Source organism: Rattus norvegicus, chromosome 18 (genome assembly GCF_036323735.1).
Source record: "Rattus norvegicus strain BN/NHsdMcwi chromosome 18, GRCr8, whole genome shotgun sequence".
Taxonomy (NCBI): domain Eukaryota; kingdom Metazoa; phylum Chordata; class Mammalia; order Rodentia; family Muridae; genus Rattus; species Rattus norvegicus.
The window spans coordinates 30,961,131-30,983,128 of NC_086036.1; the positions used below are offsets into that span (position 1 = coordinate 30,961,131).

Below are 21,998 nucleotides of genomic sequence, written 5' to 3' on the forward strand. Positions count from 1 at the left end.
CCCACACTGGTCCACACCACACACACTCACCAGGTCAGATGCTGGTTCTTTGGGCTCCTTCAGCAGCAGTGAGTATCACTGCCACCTGCGTTCCACTGTCACATCCCTCAATGCATTCCTGCTGCTGTGGTAAGCACCAAAACCTTGCTGCAGCCTGCGGGAAGCCCAGGCCTTGGTTTCCCCCACCTCATCTCCTATCCAGCGTCCTCTGCAAACCTGCCTTCTGCTTCCTAGAGATTACCGCCCTTCCTCCCACCCTGGGCAGCTTGTCCATGCCCTTCTCTCCTTCTGGAATACTTTCCTTTTCCCTCTGCCCCGCCTACCTGGTTAACTGCTCCTTTGTCTTCAGATCATAGTTCAACCAACAGTTCTTTCAGAAAGCCTTTCCTGACTTCTCAGAACTGAGCCAGGCTCCTCCAGTCCTCACAGGACCACCTCCTATTCGTCTGGAAACCCTACATCCGTCTTCAATTACACCTTCATGCTTGCGATTATTTAATTAATATTTCCCTTCATGACCGGGCTGCCAGCTCCACAGAGGCAGAAACTGGTCTGTCCTGCTCACCATGGCATCCCACAGGCTGGCAAGATGCCTGGCACCTAACGGGCTCTTGACAAATATTTGTAGATTGAGTGAGTGAATACAGTTTAACCAGCTCTTGACTGCCTGCTTCCTTAGTCTCTGGAGCTCGGAGATGGAAGCCACTGACTCCTTCCACCTCCAACACTTGGCAGATATCTTTGCCTCTTTGCCCTGATGGAAACATGTTATCAGGAGGCCTAATTAGCAGGTGCTGTCCTGCAGCTATTGGCAGAGAGGCTGAGCCAAGAGTCTTATGTAATTTGAATTGCAATCACATTAGACAGGAAACCCCTTCCAGAGAAGCAGACCCCCTAAGTCTGTTCCCACCTGTAATTATTATTTCCTTACTTCTTCAGAACAAATACTATTAACATTATTGAGTCCAGAAGGGCAAGGGTCAAAACCCTTATCTGGAGGTCTAGCCTCCTTATCTGACCAAGAAAATGTGTTACAGTGCCTAGAAGAGGGATGTCAGGTCTCCTTATTGCTGCCACACAGAGTCCTGAGGCAGGCACACCCTCTGTGAAGGAAAGTTGGCTGTGGGCATGGAGACAGCGTGTTCCCAGCTCTCTCCATTTCTCCTCCTGTGTGTCCTAGGTGCTCTGCACGGATCTGACTGTGATCTGGCTGGCTGGCCTGGGTTGGCATATCAGCCATATTCCCCAAGCCAGTTCTCTTCCATGAGCTGAAATCCTTTTTCCATCACTGACAATAAACTAGGTACACAACTTCGGGGTGAACTTTGATCAGAGTATTCAGGAGTTAAACCCTTCAAGTTCCTGAGAGATCATAGCCCAGAAATTATACTGCTGTCTGTTAAACCATCATTAGTAGCTTGAAATCAGCTCTGGGGAGTACTTATACCTTAGAGATGGCTGCATAAACAAGTACGGAGCACTGGTAGTATCAATGGGCATGTTAACACGGAAGGGGGAAAATTGCATGGTATCTCATCTTAGACAAAGAACTACAGTCAAGTAATGACTACTGGGAAGGGAAGTACCCTCTCCCAGGGTCGAGCCCCCTTCCTGGCTATCCATTCTAGAGTGGCCTTGAAGCCGTATATACAAACAACAAAACCAGAATCAACAAATTATGTTTGCACATAAATATACATTTATGAGTATGTAATAATAATACAGAAAAAGGGGCTGTCCACTTGAGTGGTGGGAAGAAAGAAGGGGTCGAGGGAAGGTACCTGGGAGAGGCTGGAAGGGGAAAAGGGTGGAAAGTTGGGAAAGTGATGAATTCTACTTCAGTTAAAAAACAATGTATTTTAAAACATTCTGTTCTTGCTTCTCTTTCTACCCATCCTCCTCCTGATTCACCACCATACCATTCAACTTGAGTTCAGATCTCGTTGGACGTTCATTAGCAAACGATTCTCTTTCTTTCCCACATAGCACGGCTGCTGCGCTGAGGCACTGTGGGCCTTAACCCACAATGCATCTGGAGTGCTTAGCCTGGCCCTAGAGAAGCTGGGTCATTGGTCGTTGCTCACGTGACTGTCAGTGCACACCCTCGTGCTGTTGATTTGGAGTGAGAGGAAGTTGAAGTCCTTGGAAAGATTCTTTCTGCTACATTGGAATGTTCCATTGTCATTTCCAGGCAGCAATGTTGTCTTCTCAGTGGCTTAGATCAGTGGCTCTCAGCCTTCCCAATGCCGCAAACCTTTAATACAGTTCCTCATGCTGTAGTGACTCCAACCATAAAAGTGTTTTCATTGCTACTTCATAACTGTAATTCTATGACTGTTATGAATCATAATGAAAATATCTGATATGCAGGACATCTGATATGCAACCCTTGAGAAAGGGTTGTCTGATCCTAAAAGGGTCATAATGCACAGGTTGAGAGGCACTGGGTTACATTGCTGTTATAGATGCAGTGGCCCTCTGTGGATTTGTGGGTTTGAAGGTTGTGTTGTCCATGATGACGGTGAGCCTAAGTAGTTTTATTCGTCTTCCTCTCCATTCTTTTCAGCACTGGGGGCTAAACCGAGTCTCGCCTGCACACTAGGCAAGTTCTCTACTAGTGATCAGCATTACCACCCTCCTCTCTGGTTCTTTAGGAGCCCTCTGATCCCAGCATTACAAAGTTACCTGACATATACTGGTCCTGGGCCTTCAGAAGCAAATATGTGGGGGGACATCAAGATGACATACTCCATATGTCAATAACTTTTATTGGTCACATGCTGTGGAGAGAATGCTGTAGATGTCCTGGAAATTTAGAGAAAGAAAGGAAAAGAGAGCCCCCAGGTCCCTAGTTCCCAACCCCAAATCTTAAAAAAACTAGAAGTAATTTCATAACTCAGTGGCCAAGCTCTCTATGGCCTTTTTCAAGTCCTTGTTTACTGATTTATTGTTAACTTCCGTCTGATTGACTGTAGAATTGCTATTGTGTTTGACTAGGGGACTGTGCCAGATCCCATTGGGGTTGTTTCATTGATGTACGATAGATGAGCTATCCCAACTCCACTAAAAACAGTCTTGCAAGATAGGGTTCCTCTATGTAGCCTCGGCTAACCTGGAGCTTTCTATGTATGCCAGGTTAGCCTTGGACTCACAGAAATGTCTGCCTCTACCACAGGATACTGGGATAACTCAGCCTTTGCCCTTAGACATCTCCACAGAGCTAGAAAGACAGATGCACCCCCTCCCCACCTCCTTACCTCCCCACGAGGGTCATCTCCAACATCCTTTATTTCCCCCTCCATTTGAGACGTTTTATCCTCCGCAGTCTGGTTTATTCACCTTCCAACCTCTTCCCCACCATAAGAGCATCATCCGACCGGAGGTCAGACATTCTTTTAAGTGCCCGCAGAGAACAGAGCCACGCAGAGAGGAAAAGCAGAGGCTGCCTGGCTCAGCGGTGTGCTCTGCTGGCCCCAGTTCCGCCTGAATTTTAATGGGACGCTCTGGTCCAGAGTGTCCTGAAGACCTGTGCACATCTTAAACAGAAAGATCCTTCCTGTAGACTGATACATTAAAGCCGGGGCTTAGAGCCAAATGTTAAGTGATTCTGCAGGGGTTCCTGTAGCCCTCAATCTTCTTCCTTCAACCTCCTCTTATTGATGTGTCTCCAAAAATCTTTTTAATCTGTTGTGCAACTTTACAGTCTCTAGTGCGGGCCCAGCAAGGACATTCCTTTCTTCAAGTCAGCTGACTTCCCTGACCTTTGGAAGACTCCTTGCAGAGTCTTTTTCCTGTTTGCCACTCCCTCCGCATCCCCCCCAACCCCTGACCCCACTGCTCCTGACCTAGAAATCTTAACGTCTTCAAAATCAGTCTTTTGACGAGTGTGCTTGTTATCTATTTGGACCAGCCAAAGCCTTGCCCCACCAAAGCATAACCCAATAGCCTGCCCTGACTACAACCATAAACTCTAAGAGTTCTTAAACATGTACAGGGTACCAGGCATGGTCCTTAACATGCTGAATACATTAATTCATTTTCAAAGAAACTCTCTTAGAGTCCCATCCCCTTTTAACAAAGGTGGTAAATGACTAGAGTAATAGTTTTCAATCTGAAATGTATCCTGATCCATTTTAATGTTGAAAGCTTAAGATCTGAACATAAGGTTTTCTGCTTCCAAAGTCTGTTATTGTAATCATGGATTGACTGTGATCAAGAGAAAAAAAGAATGCTCTCTGTACTGGGTAACCTGTCACCTCCTCTGTTCTTTGTACCCTACCAGCCTTTGTGACTTGTGTAGCCCCATAGATAGCATCAGAGAAGGGATGCTTGCTCTCATGCAAGTTGCCCATGACAGCTGTCCCTTCCCATGGCTGCAGTGGCCACCTCCAGCTTGTTCCTCTTTTGCCTCAAGGTGACCCACAGTCATAGGATATCATTGTCACCCTCCTCAGCTGATAAAGAGGTGGGACAGGGCCAGAACCCACTTGGGAAAGAGCCGACTTTAGAGGTTTGGAAATGCCCCACAAAGGGAGTGTTCTCAGACCTTGAGACTTGAATTTTGGTTTCTGTCGTGTCCTTAACACCTTTTATAACTGGCAAGTTACTTGATCTTTCTGTTCCTCTGTTGGGTTGCCTGGGACTGGGCATAGAGCACAGTGGTAAAGGCCATGTTTAGCAGGCAGCTCAAGGTTCCCTCTACAGCTGATCATAATATAGAAAACCAGGAGTAGCAATCTGTGACAGTGTCATAAGGAAACAGAACAAGGCCTGGGCAGGAACTTGTCACAAGTGTCAGTAGATGCCATTATTACATTGCTTATTGCTCCTGTGTTTTGGTGGGTTGATTCTTAATTAAACTATTGGAGTTTCATGGAGCACTTGGAGCAAACGAGCTTCTCTCAGAGGCTCATTTGGGGATTGCCTTCTTCTCTTTTTGCGTGCCATATATGTAGCCCATTTTTCTCAGCCCTAGACAATTGTGCTGTGGAGGGACTGCACATTTCAGCAGAGCAAACCTGTGTCTTAGCCAAGACATAAAGTCCTCGCCCCCTCAGCATTTGTTTATAATATCACCTTGCTACCAGGCAGCCACGGTTTCAATAGCCACGGCTCACTTAAAACAGTATGAAAACAAAGGGCAAAACTCATGGCCAGACGGATGCTATCCAAATGTCTCTGGAAGAGTAGGTGGCAGGGCTTAAGATGCTTGGGTACCAAGGGAGGAATGAAAACCCATGAAGCTTGCTTACTGACAGTCCTAGACCTTGAAAGAAAGCAATGGAGGCCATCGCTGAATCCTGAGAATCCCAGACTGGGAACCAGTGGCAGAGCCAGGCCCAGGGTTTGCAAAGGAACCCTCTGTGGGTATCACAGGCAAAAGGGCAGGAACAAAGGAGCCAGGAGCTCGGGTGCAAGCATTCCAGGGCTGGGTTTGCAGGAACTGCAGTGGAGCAGGGGCACACTTGCTCCCTTTGGTATTCTTTTTAAGGACTTGGGTTATTTTTAGGTCTCCTTGTATTTACCAGCTCTCTCTGATTCCATATCCCAAATCTCCGATCTCAGTCCCCGAAAGGCTCTTTTTCCATTTGCACTGCATTTCAATGCTCCCCGTAGCTCTCAGGATCCTGTGATGTAACTTTCCATGTACAGGTCCCCACAGTGGAGCACCCAACCGCGTATTATGGGAGGGATACAGAACAGGAAAACAACAGCACCCCAGGTCCCAAAGGGATGGCCAGCCTTGGATATGGGATGAAATCACTTGGAAGTAAACTGAAATCTCATGCCCAAGAGCTTGCCTAAGAGATAAATCTGCCCTGGTATCTCCTGTCTCCAGGAAGGTACATGTTTCGGTCAAGACGCCATTTCTCAGAAAATGCTGAGGGCAGGTAGGTACCGCTAGCCGCGACTGCCCACCCCTCTGTCAGAAGATGCCTCTCCGTGAAGGTTACTCAAGCTTGGCTGGTAGCTCAAAGCACATTCGCAGCCCTTCAGCTCTCATGGTCTCCTCCTTTGTGTGTGTTTTCTATCTGACCTTCCAAAGCCATTTATCTTCTTCAGCATCCACCACCCCTCTCGTGTTTTAGGGATTAAAGAATCACTGTGTTGGGTGTGGCCATTTGGGAAAAAAATGGAGACAGTTAAGTTATTGACCTTTGAAAACAGATTGGGCAACAAGGAGGAAGGAGAGGCTTCAAAGGGTCTCCTGTCTTCTCTCTGCTGCCATATTTATGTGTATAAGTATCCTGGACAGCCAAGGATCTACATTCCTGGATCCTCCCTGGTCTTGTCAAGTTCCAGGGGCTCTTCTAGAGTTCTATAAATCTGCCTTTGGGTAGACTCATAGAGTGGGGCAGTGAGAAGGCAGACATTCCCCAGTGTTTTCACCTACTACACTAAGCCCCACAGTGGTGTGATACTCCCATGGATCTGTTCTTACAGGAAGTATATACACAGATGAGTGTTGCTGTCCAACGTGACCTTCCACGGGGATAGTTCTTAGACTACAGGATTCCACAGTGGAAGGACTGACTGTCAGAACCCTTATTAACACACAGTGTTCTGAGGCTGGGCTTCTGCCTCCTGAGAATCAGATTTTGTTGTACTGCCTTCATCTGGAGACGTCCCCTCGCTGCCCTGCTTCACCTCAGGCCTAAATATGTCATGGTACCACCTTATGAGTATTACTACCATTTGTCTCACTACTGTACAGGCACAGCTGTTCATGTGTATATGTACACACACACACACACACACACACACACACACACCCCATTCGGTTTCATGTCATGTTGGTTTTGCTCACATATTTTCACCGTTCTTACTTAAACTATCTTTTCATCCTCTTCCTCATCATTATTGTTGTTATTTCTAATATAAATATTTTCTCCATTACATTAAATGTTTTATATAAAATATTGCATGACTGCTAAGTAAGCCTACAACAATGGCTTCCTTCATGCTACCCCAGTCCCAGCCTTACTAGCTGTCTGACATCCCTGAGGTATACCAGTCAGACTGTGACTCTAGTGAAGGCTTACCAAATGTATATCTCATTTTCAGATCCTATGCAAGTTCCTACACTGGCCTACCATACCTTCAGTTGTGTCTCTTCTCCTTTCCTTCCCTCCCCTCCTCTTTCCTCCCCTCCCCTCCTCTCCCCTCTCCTCTCCTTTCTTTCTTTGCTTTTGTTTTTGAGGTAGGATCTCACTGTGTAGCCCTGGCTGTCCTGGAACTCACTATATAGACCAGGCTGGCCTTGAACTCACAAAGTTCCACCTGCCTCTGCCTCTCATGTGCTGGGATTAAAGGTGTGTGCCACCACGCCCATCTGAGCCCACTTTTCTTACATGATTTTCTATGTTAACTTAATGCATAGTGTCAGAGAAAGCTCTAAAAACCTGTTTCAGGTTGATCATTCGCCGGCTTAAAATTTTCTATAATTTTGCATTTCTATAAAGCAAAATCTAAATCCTGGTATGGCCCTTATGATGCTGTGTGGCCCAGCACATCCCCACACTACTTTGTTCCCACATTCTAGCCTCCTCCTCTACTCTAGGATCTTAAGTTCATTGTGGTCTTCACCATACAGCCTTATGACAAATTGTTCCCTTTCTAGCAATGCCCTTCTCCAACAGTAGCTATTGGCTGACTTCTACTCACCCTTTGGATGGTGTCTGAGGGGCCACCTCCTCAGAGATGTTCCTTGACCTCCCCACCCAAATTTAATGCCCCTCTTCCCCTATATTCTTCTTCTCTCACTCTCAAAAATATATTTATCATCTTTTGAAAGATTTCTGTGCATGAATATTTTGCCTACATGTGTGTATGTGCACCATGATCTTGCCTAGTATCCACAGAAGTTAGAAGATGGTGTGGGGTCTCCTGGAACTTGAGTTGTGGATAGTTACTTGTAAGCCACCATGTAGATACTGGGCCCCTACAAGAGTAGCAAATATTCTAGACCACGGAGCCATCTCTCCAGGCTTGGTGTAGCCTCCTGTTCTTTTCTTCCTTACCAGCACTTGTAATTAAGTATTTATCCCTCTCTGTGAGTTCCTTTTTGGTGTGTCTCTTTTCTTAGACAGTGAGCTTCTAGGAGAAGAGCCCATTTTCCTTCACCTTCTTTTTAGCTTTCAAGGGTTGGCTCAAAATTCTTGTTGTGTGATGAGGAAGAGAGGGGGCGAGGGGACGAGCAGATAAATGAAATTTTGGGTTGCAAATTCTAGACCCAAGGACTCTGCCACACTGAGAGACTTTCATGCACCTCTCTAAGCTCTTTTGTAATGAACCTTGCACTTTTTAAACAGGTGGCTTTCCCTAGACTATTTTTATAGAAAAAAAAAGAGGCAAATATAGAGATAATTACTGATTCTCTCTCATCAAACCCCTGTTCCCTATCACCAACATCCTCTTGAGAGCCTGCTGCAGAATTTCTGGGAACCACAGGAAATAAGTCAACTGACCACTTGAAATGCTCCTACAAAAATAGACCGGATTTGGCCTTCTTCCTGTGAAAGGATGCTTTTCCTCAAGGCAAACATTACAAAGAAATTTTATCTGCTTCTAGGAGCTTCTCTCTTCAATCATTCTCTCAGCAGAATCTATCCAGCCAGACTCAGATTTCCGTTCTGAAATTGCCCCTGTGCTGGCTGGGTCATTACTTTAGTCATTGCTCATTTACTGTTGTGATGCTGGTGTTTGTGCGTTGACATGAGAAGACAGGAGGAAATCGAGCTGCTAGGAGGGTCCTCCAGGAGAGGAGAGGAGGCTCTTTCCTCCCCAGAGCTCCTGTCTCCCCCCCACCTTCACCGCAGGTGTGAGGTTTCCTTTCTCCGTTCCCATCCATGGTCCCTTACTTTCAACTTGTCAAGTTGAACTTAAATCTCCTTATTAAAGGAAATTAGCTCTGTAATTGCAAAAACTTCCCATAAGTCCACGTCAGCCATAAATTCCTCGAAGGAAGAGTGTCACTGACGCGACCGACTTGCCTTTTGTCACATCCTGCCTACGGAGGACTTTACGTTACCAACAGAAGAGCAGTGCTTCCTGGGAGTTGGGAACATAAAGATCCCAAACAAGAACGTTCTCCTTGAACAACAAAAACATATGGAGACTTGGAAGGGGCTTTCATTTGCTACCACAGCATCTCTTAAGACACATGTCGCCTCCTGTACCACAGAGGCATGGTGCCCCAACCCTGGGGAACAGGGATAATTTTTGAATCTGTCGTATCCAGTCAACAAATAAGCAGGAGACAGACAATTCACGTAGGTAGGCAAAGGTAGGAAAATTAGAATATATGCATAGTGAATGATAAAAATATTTTAAGATATATGATTATTTCTGTCAGAATTAATTCCCATTACATTCTTTTCTTTTTGACAGTCTCATGTAGGTCAAGATGGCCTCAAACTTTCTGTTTCTTGCCTCCATCTCCTGACTTTCCTTCCTCTATCTCCTGAGTGCTGCTGGGTTTATAAATCCTGTGCCACGATGTTGGGCTCTTCTGTTAGTTTCTATTTCAAAAATGTAAACATTTTTATAAAATGAAATTATATAAACATATGCTTATATAAACATATTGTGATGGTTAATATTGATTGCCAACAGATCTAGAATGTCTGGAGAGATAGGTCTCTGGGCAAATCCGTGAGGGATTTCCTTTGTTTGGTTGAATGGATTCGGAAGACCCAACCTATGGCATCGTGTAGGTTGGAGTTCTAGACTGTATAAAAAGGGAAAAAGTGAGCTGAGAGCTGGCGTCCATCACCATCTTCTTCCGGAGTGAGGACACAGTGTGACCAGCAACCTCGTGTCCCTGCCACCATGCCTTCCCTGAATGGTGGACCTAATCCTCAGACTTTAAGTCAAAATAAACCCTTCCTTCCTTAGGCTGTTTCTATCAGAATATTTTACCACAGTAGCATAAAGATTAAGTAGTACAGAAAGTTGATATAGGGAGTGACAGTGATGTCACTGTCACTGTGATAAACCCGAGCATGCGGTTTGTAAGCCTTTGGAACTGCTTTGTGGGAGGACTATGAAAGAGTTCAGAACTTGGGGCCAGGAATGCTAACACGCTATAAGCACAGCTTAGTGGGTCTTTCTAGTAAGTGTTTGGAAGAGCAGGAGGCTTATCTTCTGAGGCCTTTTCTATTTGATTATAAGCACCCAGGAATCAGGGAGCTGCACTATAATGGCTTACATCAGTAACTCCAAATTTTGGGACCTTGCTTCCCATCGAGCTTGGCACCAGCTCATTGGTAACTCTAGGCAAGTCTCCCAGATCTCCTGAATCTCAACATTCTCTTCTAGACTGATGATAGTACCATGGTGTGTGAGGTGGCCAGGTGGAGGAACTGACATGACGCACGTGCTACACTCCATACACACAGGTATTGTGGACGTAATGACCTACTATCAGCCTCTGACCAACCCCACTGCCACCATCGCCTTCCTAGTCTATCTGCCACAGGTCTCTGTTGCTAGGTTTCGTTCAGGCAGTGTTAACTTAGTGAATTAGTGGAATCTGCCCCTTCCTTCCCTCTTTCACTAGAAGAGGGACCAGCAGATCCCATCTTTCTGCATGTCATAGTCTGATGTGTGGCATTTTTCTTTGTTCAGCATCTTTGGCACCTGCCTTTGGAATTCCCGGGAGACAGGGGCTTCCTCCCCAGCCGCCTCTCCTGTTATAAGCACAGAACCCACCATGCTGCTCACATCCAGAGCTGTCTTCTGTGTGTGGCCCATCTCTCTGGGAATTACGAACAAGTCCCCCTTCTTGGTTCTAATGCACTGGGTCAAGTGAGCCTGGCAGCTCCACATTTAGCAGGTTATCCCAGGAGACTCTGACCATTACCTTGCCGTGTGAACCGTGAGCCTCAGTATTAAGATAAAAAAAATGGTGCCACCTAGGGAAAAAACTTGATTATTTTGCTTCCTTTAGCAAAGTCACTGAAATGTCTTCAAATCTACTCTCTCTCGTCTCTCTCTGTCTCTCTCTGTCTCTCTGTCTCTGTCTCTCTGTGTGTGTGTGTGTCTGTGCATGCATGTGTATATCTGTGTGTCTGTGTCTGTGTGTCTGTGTGTCTGTGTGTGTCTGTGTGTGTGTCTGTGTCTGTGTGTGTGTCTATGTGTATGTGTGTGTGTGTGTGTGTGTCTGTGTGTATGTCTGTGTGTGTCTCTCTCTGTGTGTGTGTGTCTGTGTGTGTGTGTCTGTGTGTCTGTGTGTGTGTGTGTGTGTGTGTGTGTGTGTGCGCGTGTAAGCAGTAGCTAAGGGACACTGTCCATTTCAATGTTTATTTTTTTTCTCTTTCTTTCCATTACTCTTATTTTCTTTCCTGAACAATTTTTGTTGCTACTGGTGTGAGGGGTGGAGGAAGAAGCAAAACAGAGCAGGGTTGAGAGGAGGGCAGGCTCCTTGCCCTTGCTCTGTTGTACTATGGCAGGAGGCAGGAGGCTAGGGCCATGCATAAGCATCTGGACCTGGTCTGATGTTTGTGGGTTTCCTCTGAGGCTTTGCTTTGGCATGGCCTACTACAAAGGTCCAGACTGTTCTGAGCTAAGCTGGCAAGTGGTTCTGAAGAATTAACTCAGGCCTACCCAAGCACAGAAGCAGGCAAATCCACCCCAGATGACACGACAGTACTGAAACAGGACAATATTCTGTGTTTTAACTTCTTTCTGCCCTCATTTTATTTGGAGAGGTTGTGTCCCTGAGTTCGGGAATCTGTACATGTGTGTGTGTGCCTTCATATAACATGCATTGACGAGCGCCTAGCGGTGCCAGGCGTGAGGAAAGTAGTGGAGATTAGGGCACACACAGTGAGGCACCCCGGAAGTTCAAATCCAGGGGATTCCGGATGAACTAGACATTAGATCAGTGAAGTGGAAGGCTTTTGGGGAGCCATATGACAAGTAATCCGCAGAGCCTGAGAGATGGCAAGGTGTCCTAGAGGGTTGTTCCTATTAGAACAGTAGAGAAAGGCTTGTGCAAAGTCCTGGGTCCAGCAAAGTCCTGGGTCCAGCAAAGTCCTGGGTCCAGCAAAGTCCTGGGTCCAGAAAGAGGATATTTCAGTCGAGGAAAGAATCCATCAGGGAGGAGGGAAGGTTGTGGCTAGAGCAGCTGGCAAATTACTTGGAGCTCTGTGGGCCTTTATTGGCAGGACTACGGGAAAAGACCAGACAAGGCAGGCTGGGCAGTGACATCATCAGATTCGCAATTTTTAAAAGGTCACTCTGGCTGCGTGGTAGACAGGTAGAGCAGGGGTGTGCACGCAGAAGCCCACATAACAGGTAAGAGAGCCTCCCATGCATGGGCGTGCTTGCCTGGGGCAAAGTCAGTCTTCACAACTGCCTGACAAGAATTTTTGGGGACATCAGTCCAGGCACCTTCTCTGAGAAGGTGGCAGCATGTCTTGGGAATGTGGGACTCAGATGTGAAGCAGCTGACTGAGATGAGACGTAATTATAGCTCAGGCGATGACACCCAGCAGAGGAACCAGCTCACCCTCTTGTGCCAGGCCGGGCACTGGGACCATTGTCCACTCCTCTTTTGCCCATTTTCCACTTGTGGGAGCCTAGACAGATGGCCTGTGCTTCAGCAGATGAGTGTGACATCCAGACCTCCCTTCTTTCCAGCCGCATGGTTCTGACTATTCTGACAACTGCTGTCATTGCCAGGAGGGGTATGGCCAGGGAAGCTACCAGTGCTCCAAATCCCTAGGCACTTCCGGTTCCCCTGGCACTTGGTGATGCCAGAGAAGATGGCTAAGACCACCTGCCTGACTTCTTTCATTTACTCTACAAATGACCGTGGAGAATCTACTGTGTTCCCGCCCCATTCTCTGTTGGTGAGCTCACCTGCAGAGTTTATATCTTAACTGTTTCCTGGTCTTTGTATTGAGAGAAAACAGGTAGCCCAAGAGTTCCCTGCATCCCATCCATCAGTGGCTTCCAACAAGAGTGAACTTCCAGTTCCCAAATATGCCAACATTGCATTCACCTTTGATCTTGCTTTCCTGTTGGCCTAGACCTCTCTGTACCAGGCCTGTCTCCACCCCCACCTGCCTTGGAAGGACAGGGCTCTTGTGCTTCTCCCTCAGATGCAGAGGAAGCCTCCTGCTTGCCGTCTGTCTATTTGCATTAAGTGATAGAACCCCTGTCTGTCTTGCTCAGCTCTTAAACCCCAGTTTCTCACATAGGTCTGGCATGCAACACATGTTTAATAAATATGTTGGGTCATATACTATAAAAAGATCAACTGAAAATGGATGGACATCTTATGTATAAAGACCAAACTATAAAGTACTAAGAGAAAATACATAAGAAAAGGGCTTCTTAGCAGTGGTCTGGGGTGGGGGTGGGGTGGAAACATGGCTCAGTGGTTGAAAGCATCCATTGGCTAGTCTTGCAGAGTACCAGGGATCTGTCCCCGGCACCCACACAGTAGCTCACAACCACCCCTAACTTCAGTCCCAGATAATTCAACATCCTCTTCTGGCCTATATGGGTACCAGACATTTATATGATATATAGACATACATGCAGGCAAATGCTCGTACCTATAAAATAAAAATGAAGACAGCCTTGGGCCTGAAGAGATGGCGAGCAATCCCACTATCGAATTTATTGGAACCACTGTATTAAATAGACATCTTTATCTCCACATCTAGTGCCACCAAGACATTTTTATCCTTGCATCTACTGCAACTGAGGTTAGGAATCAGCCTAGATGTCTATCAACAGATGGAATACTCTTTAGCCTTAAGCAAAAGAAGAAAATATTGTCATTTGCATCAGGATGGATGAATCCAGAGGTATTATCTAAGCAGATAAGCCAGGTCCAGAGAGACACGTGGCACAGATCTTACTTCTATGTTGAACCTACAACAAGACAAATTCAGAGCAACGGAAGTGAGAGGACAGTGAGCCCATAGCTGTGGTTAGTCAGGCTGACTGTGCCGTGGAGCTCTGTTTGCAGTGTGGTGTCCATAGTTAATAATGGTGAGTACTTGGGGCTGTAGCTCAGTGATCCCAGATTCAATTCCCAGGATCATAGAAAACCAATGTCGTGCTGCACACCTAGCCCTTGGGAGGTGGAAGCTGGAAGATCATGAGTTCAAAGTCATCCTCAGCCACATGAGACCCTAACTTAGAAGGAAGGAGAACAAAGAACCAGACTTTAATAAGGAAGGAAAATGCAAGGGCTTCCTAATTACATTCCTTCCCATAAGCTGTGTCCAGTCGGTGTCCACTCATTTGAACAAGGTGGAAGCCGCTGCCATGCTCTGCTGATACATGCTTAGTGGACTTCCAAAATTGCATATGAGTGCACACGTCTCCCGTAAGGACAAAGATTAAATCAGGCGATCACAATTTCAGATATTAAGAACCGATTTCAAAAAGGTAATACCTATGTGTATGCCTGGAAGGAAAGACTATAAATTACATACATATATTTGCACACACATGCACACCTATAGAATACATATACCCCTCAAAATATGATCATAGCCAGCACTGAATGGTAAGATTATAGCTAAGATACCTTAAACAGTGTATTTATTTAATATCAATGGTCTTATTTTTGTGTTTTATTATTATTATACAATTTATAAGGAACACTTTAATATAACCAGGGAAATTTTAATAATTAAAAAAAATACTGGATATGCCCCTTGCTAGTCCAGAAGTTAATGCCTTGAGTGTGTGCTGAGAGTTCCTCACTCAAGGCTCCCTCTAGGAAAACAGGGATCCCCCCTCAAATGACACCTGAACTTTCTCAGTAGCTGATCTTAAGGTTCTAATGAGAAGGGTGATTGCACAGGGCTGCCTTGCTATGCATTTAGCATAGGAGAAGAGGGTCTTCTTCTCAGTTGGTCATGTGACTTCATCTAACCCTCACTTCCTCATGCCCCTGCCAACATACAGCTGTGGTCGGCCGCATCTGCGCTTGTACCCTGCTTCCACAATGCCCACCACAGAGTCAGAGCCATACCATTAGCCTCTGGGCAGCAGTCTTTCGCCTGCAGACTAGCAAGTGTACCGAGAAGGGAACAGTGGACAATGTTTGTCAGCCTGTGTTGGCACAGCCCTGCAAGCCTGGCTGCTCTCATGTCCGCGGGCTTCTCAACCTTGCCTCCTGCTACATGAAGAACGGTGCTCTGAATTAACTGGCTCGCCTGAAGTCATACAGCAAGAACTGTGCCCTCCAGAATGGCCCTAGGAGTACATAAAGATAAAAAAAGACTTAGAACATTGTTTCTCCTTACCTGCTGGCACATGGTAGGCTTTCTGAAGACCTGGGAGAGCCTTCAGAGATCAGAAGATGTCTCTGGCCAGGAATCCCCTAGGAGCCTGGCTGTGCCTGGTGCCTGCTTCCCTCAGGAGTGTGGGCTCTCTTTAAGCTGGGCCTCCTGGCTTCTCTGACTCAGACCGTCTTAGGTCATCCTGAGCCAGCCTTCTCCTCCCTACCTTCCCCACTTCTACCTGCTTCTCTGGACATTTGTCATCCTTCTTGACTGGCCAGCATCTTCAGCCCCGCCCATCTTCATGGTTACCTCCATGCACACACCTCTGTCTCATCAGTCTCTGTCTCTGTCTGTCTCTGTCTCATCAGTCTCTTTCTCTCTGTCTCTGTCTGTCTGTCTGTCTGTCTGTCTGTCTGTCTGTCTCTCTCTCTCTCTCTCTCTCTCACACACACACACACACACACACACACACACACACACACACACACAGGTCATGTCTGGGTGAAAGATGCCTGTATTGTAACTCGGGCTACTGTGCCTTCAAGTGACTCTCAGAAGAGCCTCAAACTTCTCTCTTCAGCTTGTTCTGTTTGCCTGCAATTCTGAAAGCCAGCCAACAGTTCCTTGTCCTCACTGTCTACCATGACATCCAGTCCTGTGGCTGCTGGTCCCCAAACCTCCCTGGATGGCTGTATTACATATTTTATCTCTTGGATGGGACATTTTACTGTACTTGCCGGTTTATCTTCCCTAGACTGGTAGCTGTGTGGCTGCTGGTGGGTTCTCTAGCAGAAAACCAGAGTACCTGGCACAAAGGCCCTCAACAGATGCCACACGGGCAAACAAGTAGCACATCCTCAGTATACACAGGGGGCTCAGAACAAGCCAGCATTTCAGATAGAGAGCCGGCCAAGCCACCAGCCTCCACAGCCCCTGGCACCACGCCCAGTCTGACTCCGGAGCACCCAGTGGCTTTCAAGCTTCAGCAGGCAAGCAGGTCTTCTGCGGTGTCCCAGGTGGGAGGGTGTGTGAAGGGGGCGAGTAACTCCCCGGGCAGTGCTTAGTGTTAAATCATGGCTTGCACTGTGGTCATCTCATGAATCTCCCTGCTTAAAATGGAAAGTGGCATTACTCATGACGAAGGGCAGACAATAAAAAAGTCCCTGAGGTAGGGCCAGACACAATGGTGTGAGTACTCCTGGTGACGGATGAGTACATCGCTCTGAGGCAGGCAGTTCAGTCACAGAGGGCTTTGAGTTACACTTCCAAATTAGCTCATCACTCAGCACCTTGCTCTCTGGGGTGCCAGGAGACATCACGTTCCTCAGCTGTGGCAGGCTCGACAGGAGCAATGTCCCTGAATCAAGATCAGAAGGTGGGAACACTGGAGCTGGGTCTGAATCTCAGCTCTTGAAGTCCCTAACCCAACGATCCTGAGTCACTTATCAGCCCCAATCCCACCCTGCCCTGCACCCTCAGGTTCCTCATCTGTGAAATGGGTAAAATAACCATCCCTCCTCCAGGGTGGTTGGGATAAGTTAATCATAAAAATTGGTTGAAAACGTCTACAGCAATGTCTGGTTCGTGGTTGACATTCCATTGGTGGTGGCTGCCATTGTTGGCCATGTCCTCTTGCTGTTCTCTTCCCACATTCTTTCTGATTCTCCATCTACACATTCTCCTCTTCCACATCTCTGTCTACCTGCTCTCCTCTGACTCTCTGTGTGCATACACACTTTCACTCCTCTGATCATGCTACATTGCCTGAAGGCCTCAGCTTCTACCTCTGCCATTCTCCTGAGCTCAGGCCACAGCCCAGCCTCCCTCCAGCCATCCCTCTTCTCTCTCAGGTACTCTCATTTTATAGAAGTCTGTCAGCTTGCATATCAAGACCCCACTACCCGATACCTACTTCTCACCATTGTTTCCCATTTCTAGAATGCGGGACCCAGCACAGCATGTAATAAAGTGCATGAGACTGGATAAATCTGGTTCTCACGAGGAGTGGACATATGGCATAATGCATCAGGCTTCAGCCTCGGGTCCCAGGGCCCTAGCAGAATGCTGACACCTGCAGGTAGACACCGAAGTGGGACAATGTCTACTTCTGTAAGAGCTGAGCATGGGGTGGCCTGGTAACAGTAAGAATAAAATAAAATAACAAAAAGCAATCTACAAATGTAGCATTTTTATTAGGAAAGAGTGTATTTTTCTAATAAGGTCATCAGTGGGTTCCTTAATTAGATTAATATTTTTCTTAACAAAAGTGTCATTTCCCTATAGCAGATGATACGCACTCGGGATACACATGCATTGAGACTATTTGCATGGGATAGCTCTAGACACTGAACCAGGAGCACAGCCATCTCAAAGTCTTCTAAGGATTTGGAGATCTCCCCTTTAACGACCAATGACTATATGAAGCTGACGGTCACCTCGGGACAGAGCCTCCTTGTTCATGGCTCACTTTCTCAGCACACGGAGTGTGGATTTCTCTCTGTGCTGAGCACATTTCTGTATATCGTGGAGGACAGGGTCAACATAAATTAAGGAAGTGGGTCTAAGCCCCACATTTTAGGATTTGACCACCGTGGGAGATTGACATGCATAAATAATTCTCATAAAGAAAATATGGCACACCACTAAAGATGTAGATGTTCACTTGTGTCTTGAGATAGGGTCTCCCTGTGTGGCCTACAGTGGCCTGGAACTCTCACCCCCTTAGGTTCCTCAGTGCTTGTAGTAGAAGCATTCGCTACCACACTTCTCCTGCCATCTAGGTTTTATTTTGTTATTGTCTGTTTGCTGAGGCTCTCATAACCCAGGCTGGCCTTGAACTTGCTGTGTAATTGAGGCTGGCCTTGAGCTCCTGATCTGCCCACCTTTACCCCCTGAATGCCAAGATTACAGACGTGTTCCACACACCTACCTGGTTTATGTGGTCCTGGGGATTGAACCCAGAGATTTGTGCATGCTAGGCAAACACTTTACGGACTGAGCTGTATCATGCTCTCTAGGATGGTTATTTGAGGAGTAAGGTAGCTTGAGCTAGTATATATACACGGTTAGTGTTTCAAGATCCTAAGAGTGGCTGGCGGGTACATTGGGCAAGGCTCACCATATAATAAGAAAAGGCACCCGGGAAATAGAAAGGAAACTGTCCACGTTGAGGCGTTTATAAGTCCATGGGGCTGTGGTAAGTGGGAACGTGGGGAGGGGGAGCAGAGATCAGACACAGTCAGACTTTACATCCCATTGCCTGTTTGCACCTCAGCTTGGAAAGGCACTAATTATATTTATGTAACGGAACTGCTGGCTCACCAAGCTTTTCTTTGCCCAATATTTCAAATTTTAGTGACTGTTCTCAGTCCCTCTGCCTGAGACACAAAGAGCATTTCACCTCTTCTCATCTAACTCACCAGCCAGTTCTGTCTCCAAAGTGTGTCACCATTCTAACTTCTACTTTCTCTATGGCTGCCACCATGTCCCAGGCCACCTGCTTTCAATCACTATGCTCCTAGAGCAATTTCCTTGAGATAGTTTATGTCCCTTTGCTTGCTCAAAGTGCTCCCATCAGAGCTGGGGGCGTAGCTCAGCGATGGGATGTGTGCTGCATGGACTGCGCAGCCTCCGGGCTCTCTCTGCCTCCTTCATTCTTCTTTTTCTGCTTGCTGGGGGTGCCCCATCCACACTGCAGCTTTCCTTGACCTCCCAGTAACTGACAGTTGCTGTTCCCTTTCCCCCAAACACTGGTCCATGAGCCCCAGCCCTCAGCCCTTTGCTTGTTGACCCACTCGCTGCTCAGGTGTCAAGTCTGATGCTACCACTACTGAAGAGTCCTCCTTGATTCTCAAGTTCCCAAGATGCCTCAGATGCCTCACAGATGACTCATATGCATATTCAATTTCAGAAGCCCTGGTCCACCAGAAGCAGAATTCCTGAAGGATAAATGCCATGAAGTTGGCAGGCTGTGCTTGTTCTGTCTGTAGGACAGAGGAGGAATGTCCCTCAGACTGAGGAATGTGGTTCTGAGGCCACAGCAGTCAAGAGGCAGTGAGCATCTTCACCATGACGCTCTTGATGAAACAGTTGTCAGCAAGGCCTTTTGTGGGTCCATCCTATCCTGGGTTGTTGCTTACTTGGACATGATTGTCTCCTTGTGTCACAACACCACTCACTCACATTTACTTCAGTAACTGCCACTGGCTTCCCTGGGCCTTCTTAAGACATTGGCCCGTTTAGATGGTTTCTTAACACAGCAATAACCAACCAAGCAGACTTCAAGCTCTTCCTTGGCTTCTTTAGTCTCTTTCCTGCCTGAATAACTCAATACTTCTGTTTTCCCCTGAGCACCAACTCTGGACTCCCCATTTTCCTGCCTTCTTTTGTTTTTGCCTCATGTCTTGAGGAGGGACTTTGGCTCTGTCCTTCTCTGTCCAGCAGACAGGTAGGTAGGTTCTGCTCCTGCACGGTCTTCCCAGTGGTTTTGTGCGACCCTCTTCATACTTCCTAATGGCCTTTTCCTTTGTGTTTTCTCCACATGGAGCTGTTTGAGGCAAAGCTCTGTCTTCAGATCCATTCGAACTGTTTTTGCCTTCTTTGAACGTTCCTCTTGATTTTCACACCTCTTAATTTTCTCTCTCACAGCTAACCTAGAACTCTTACACAGCCAATAAATTATTGTGACAGCCCAGGCTGGCTTTGAACTTTCAAGCCTTTTCCACCTCCCAAATGCTAAGACTATAGGCATGGTCAACACACCTGGTATCCTATAACTGTTCTTGTCTAAACTCTTTCATAGTCAATATGTGGCCGTTTTATAACTTGACTCAGACCTTTTTTAAAAAAGAAGTTTCAGGTTGGGGATTTAGCTCAGTGGTAAAGCACTTGCCTAGCAAGCTCAAGACCCTGGGTTCGGTCTTCAGCTCAAAAAAAAAAAAAAAGTTTCAAGGTCACAACAAAACTGAGCAGAGAGTACGAGTTCTCTCCCCTGACCCCCAAAGCCTCTGTCATAGACCACCATCTACTAGAGTGGCACATTTGTTAGCCATGAACCTATACTGACAGCACATTGCTACCCAAGGTCCGGAGTTTACAATGGGCTTGCTCTTGGGGTTGTACCTTCTAAAGGTTATAACAAACATAATGACAGCTGTGTCCCCTCACAGTATCACATAGCCGGCTTCCCTGCCTGAAGAAAATCGTCCTTGTCCACAGATTTATCTAACTGCAGGTGACCATGGACATCTTTCTGCCTCCATGTTCAAATTTTCTCAGCCACATGGTAGGAATCAGACAGCCTGCAGTCTTTCCAGTTGGCCTCTCTCCGCTGTTTGTCTTTAAAATGCCTCCACGCTTTCTTGTAACTTGATCGCTCATGGCTTTTTTAGTGCTAAGTAATATTCTACCATGTGGACCTTCAGTATCTTTTCAACTCCGTTTCTGGGACTGGGTAGCCGGATAATCGGAAGCACAAGCTGAAAGACTCCACAGTAACAGCCATTACGGATATTTATTGACTGCTTTGTCCCAGGCACTCTCTGGAGTGCCCTTCATCACGTCATCCTTTTAAAGCCCATAATGTAGGTGCTATCCACAGTCTTACTTTACAGATGAGGAGTGAAGCACAGCGGTTAGATTATTGTTCAAGGTCACATGTCCAGGAAGGGGTCTTCATGGAACCTCAACCCAGAGACTTTGTCCTCAGGTCTGAAGACAGATGCACATTTTCACAATAGGGACATGGTCCAAGAAATGTGTCACAAGGCTGCTCTGTCATACAAACAACATAGACGCTACTTGGACAAGCTAAGACAGTTACAACATCTCTAGACTTTGTCATCTTCTGGGACCACCCTGTACCGCCCGTGCTCATCCCTGTGGAGCTCATGACTGCCTTTGACGTGTCCCACCCAAGAAGGTAAACAGTGTCCTACCGTCACCAAATGTTGCCTCTTACTAATGTCAATATTTTGATGTACGGCTATTGGAATTAATAAGGCACATTTCTTTTCTGATGAGAAAGCCAGAGTACCATGATGCTCAGAAATAACCAGTGCTTCCCCAGTGAGCTGTGGAACTGATGTTGTCAGCCGTGAGTATGAATGTTCGGCCCCACTCAGAGACCGTAGCAATCAACTACCAATCACTTGCCCAGTGGATTGACCTATTTGTAGGCATAATGACCCTCTTAAAGCACATGTGCCCCTCACAGTGCTCCCCCATGCTCCTCCCATATAGCATATTCTGCTCCCCAAATGAGCCAGCATGTGCAACCCTCAGAGTCTGAGTCTGCCTGTATTTGGATGGCAGCCATGTGGGTACTGCCTTTATCATTGCCCTGGCATAGCAAATACACACACACACACACACACACACACACACACACACACACACACACACACGCCCCACCCCAACTCCAGAGGTGGATTCAGCCTGACTAAATCTACTCACTCCCTGTCCCCTCCACTTCCTTATGCCCTGAATTTCCAGACAGAGTAAAAAATGGGTTCACATCAAACTTGTTTTCCTTCGGTGTAATTTTCCATTTATAGCTGTTCTTCTCTTGAAAGGCTCTGCCTTCCCATTGCTCGGTGTCCCTTCCCCCACCTTGGGATATTCAGGATAAACTCTTTGGCTTTTTTTTTTATTTGAATCTTGTGGTTAGCTGGCAAACCAGTCATTCATTCAGAATGTCTCCAGAAAAACCAGTGGTTACCTTTACAGACATTTATGCTAATT

At 46.6% G+C, this 21,998-nt stretch overlaps 2 protein-coding genes across 6 annotated transcripts in view; one reads left to right on the plus strand and one right to left on the minus strand.

The window, feature by feature from the left end:
• Arhgap26 (Rho GTPase activating protein 26) overlaps positions 1-21,998 on the plus strand; it is a 786,446-nt gene that overhangs the window by 258,529 nt on the left and 505,919 nt on the right. The gene's annotated exons all lie outside the window — the stretch shown is intronic.
• The window catches only part of Fgf1 (fibroblast growth factor 1), an 86,117-nt gene that overhangs the window by 23,461 nt on the left and 40,658 nt on the right, over positions 1-21,998 (minus strand). The window contains exon 1 of one of the 5 annotated variants that reach the window (XM_006254652.5): positions 3,258-3,721. The exons of 2 other annotated variants lie outside the window; for them this stretch is intronic. The gene's annotated coding sequence lies outside the window, so the exon portion shown is untranslated. Of the gene's footprint in view, positions 1-30; positions 264-323; positions 739-3,257; positions 3,722-21,998 lie in introns of those variants that run through there. 2 more of the 5 variants (XM_006254651.5, NM_012846.2) reach the window with 2 other exon arrangements.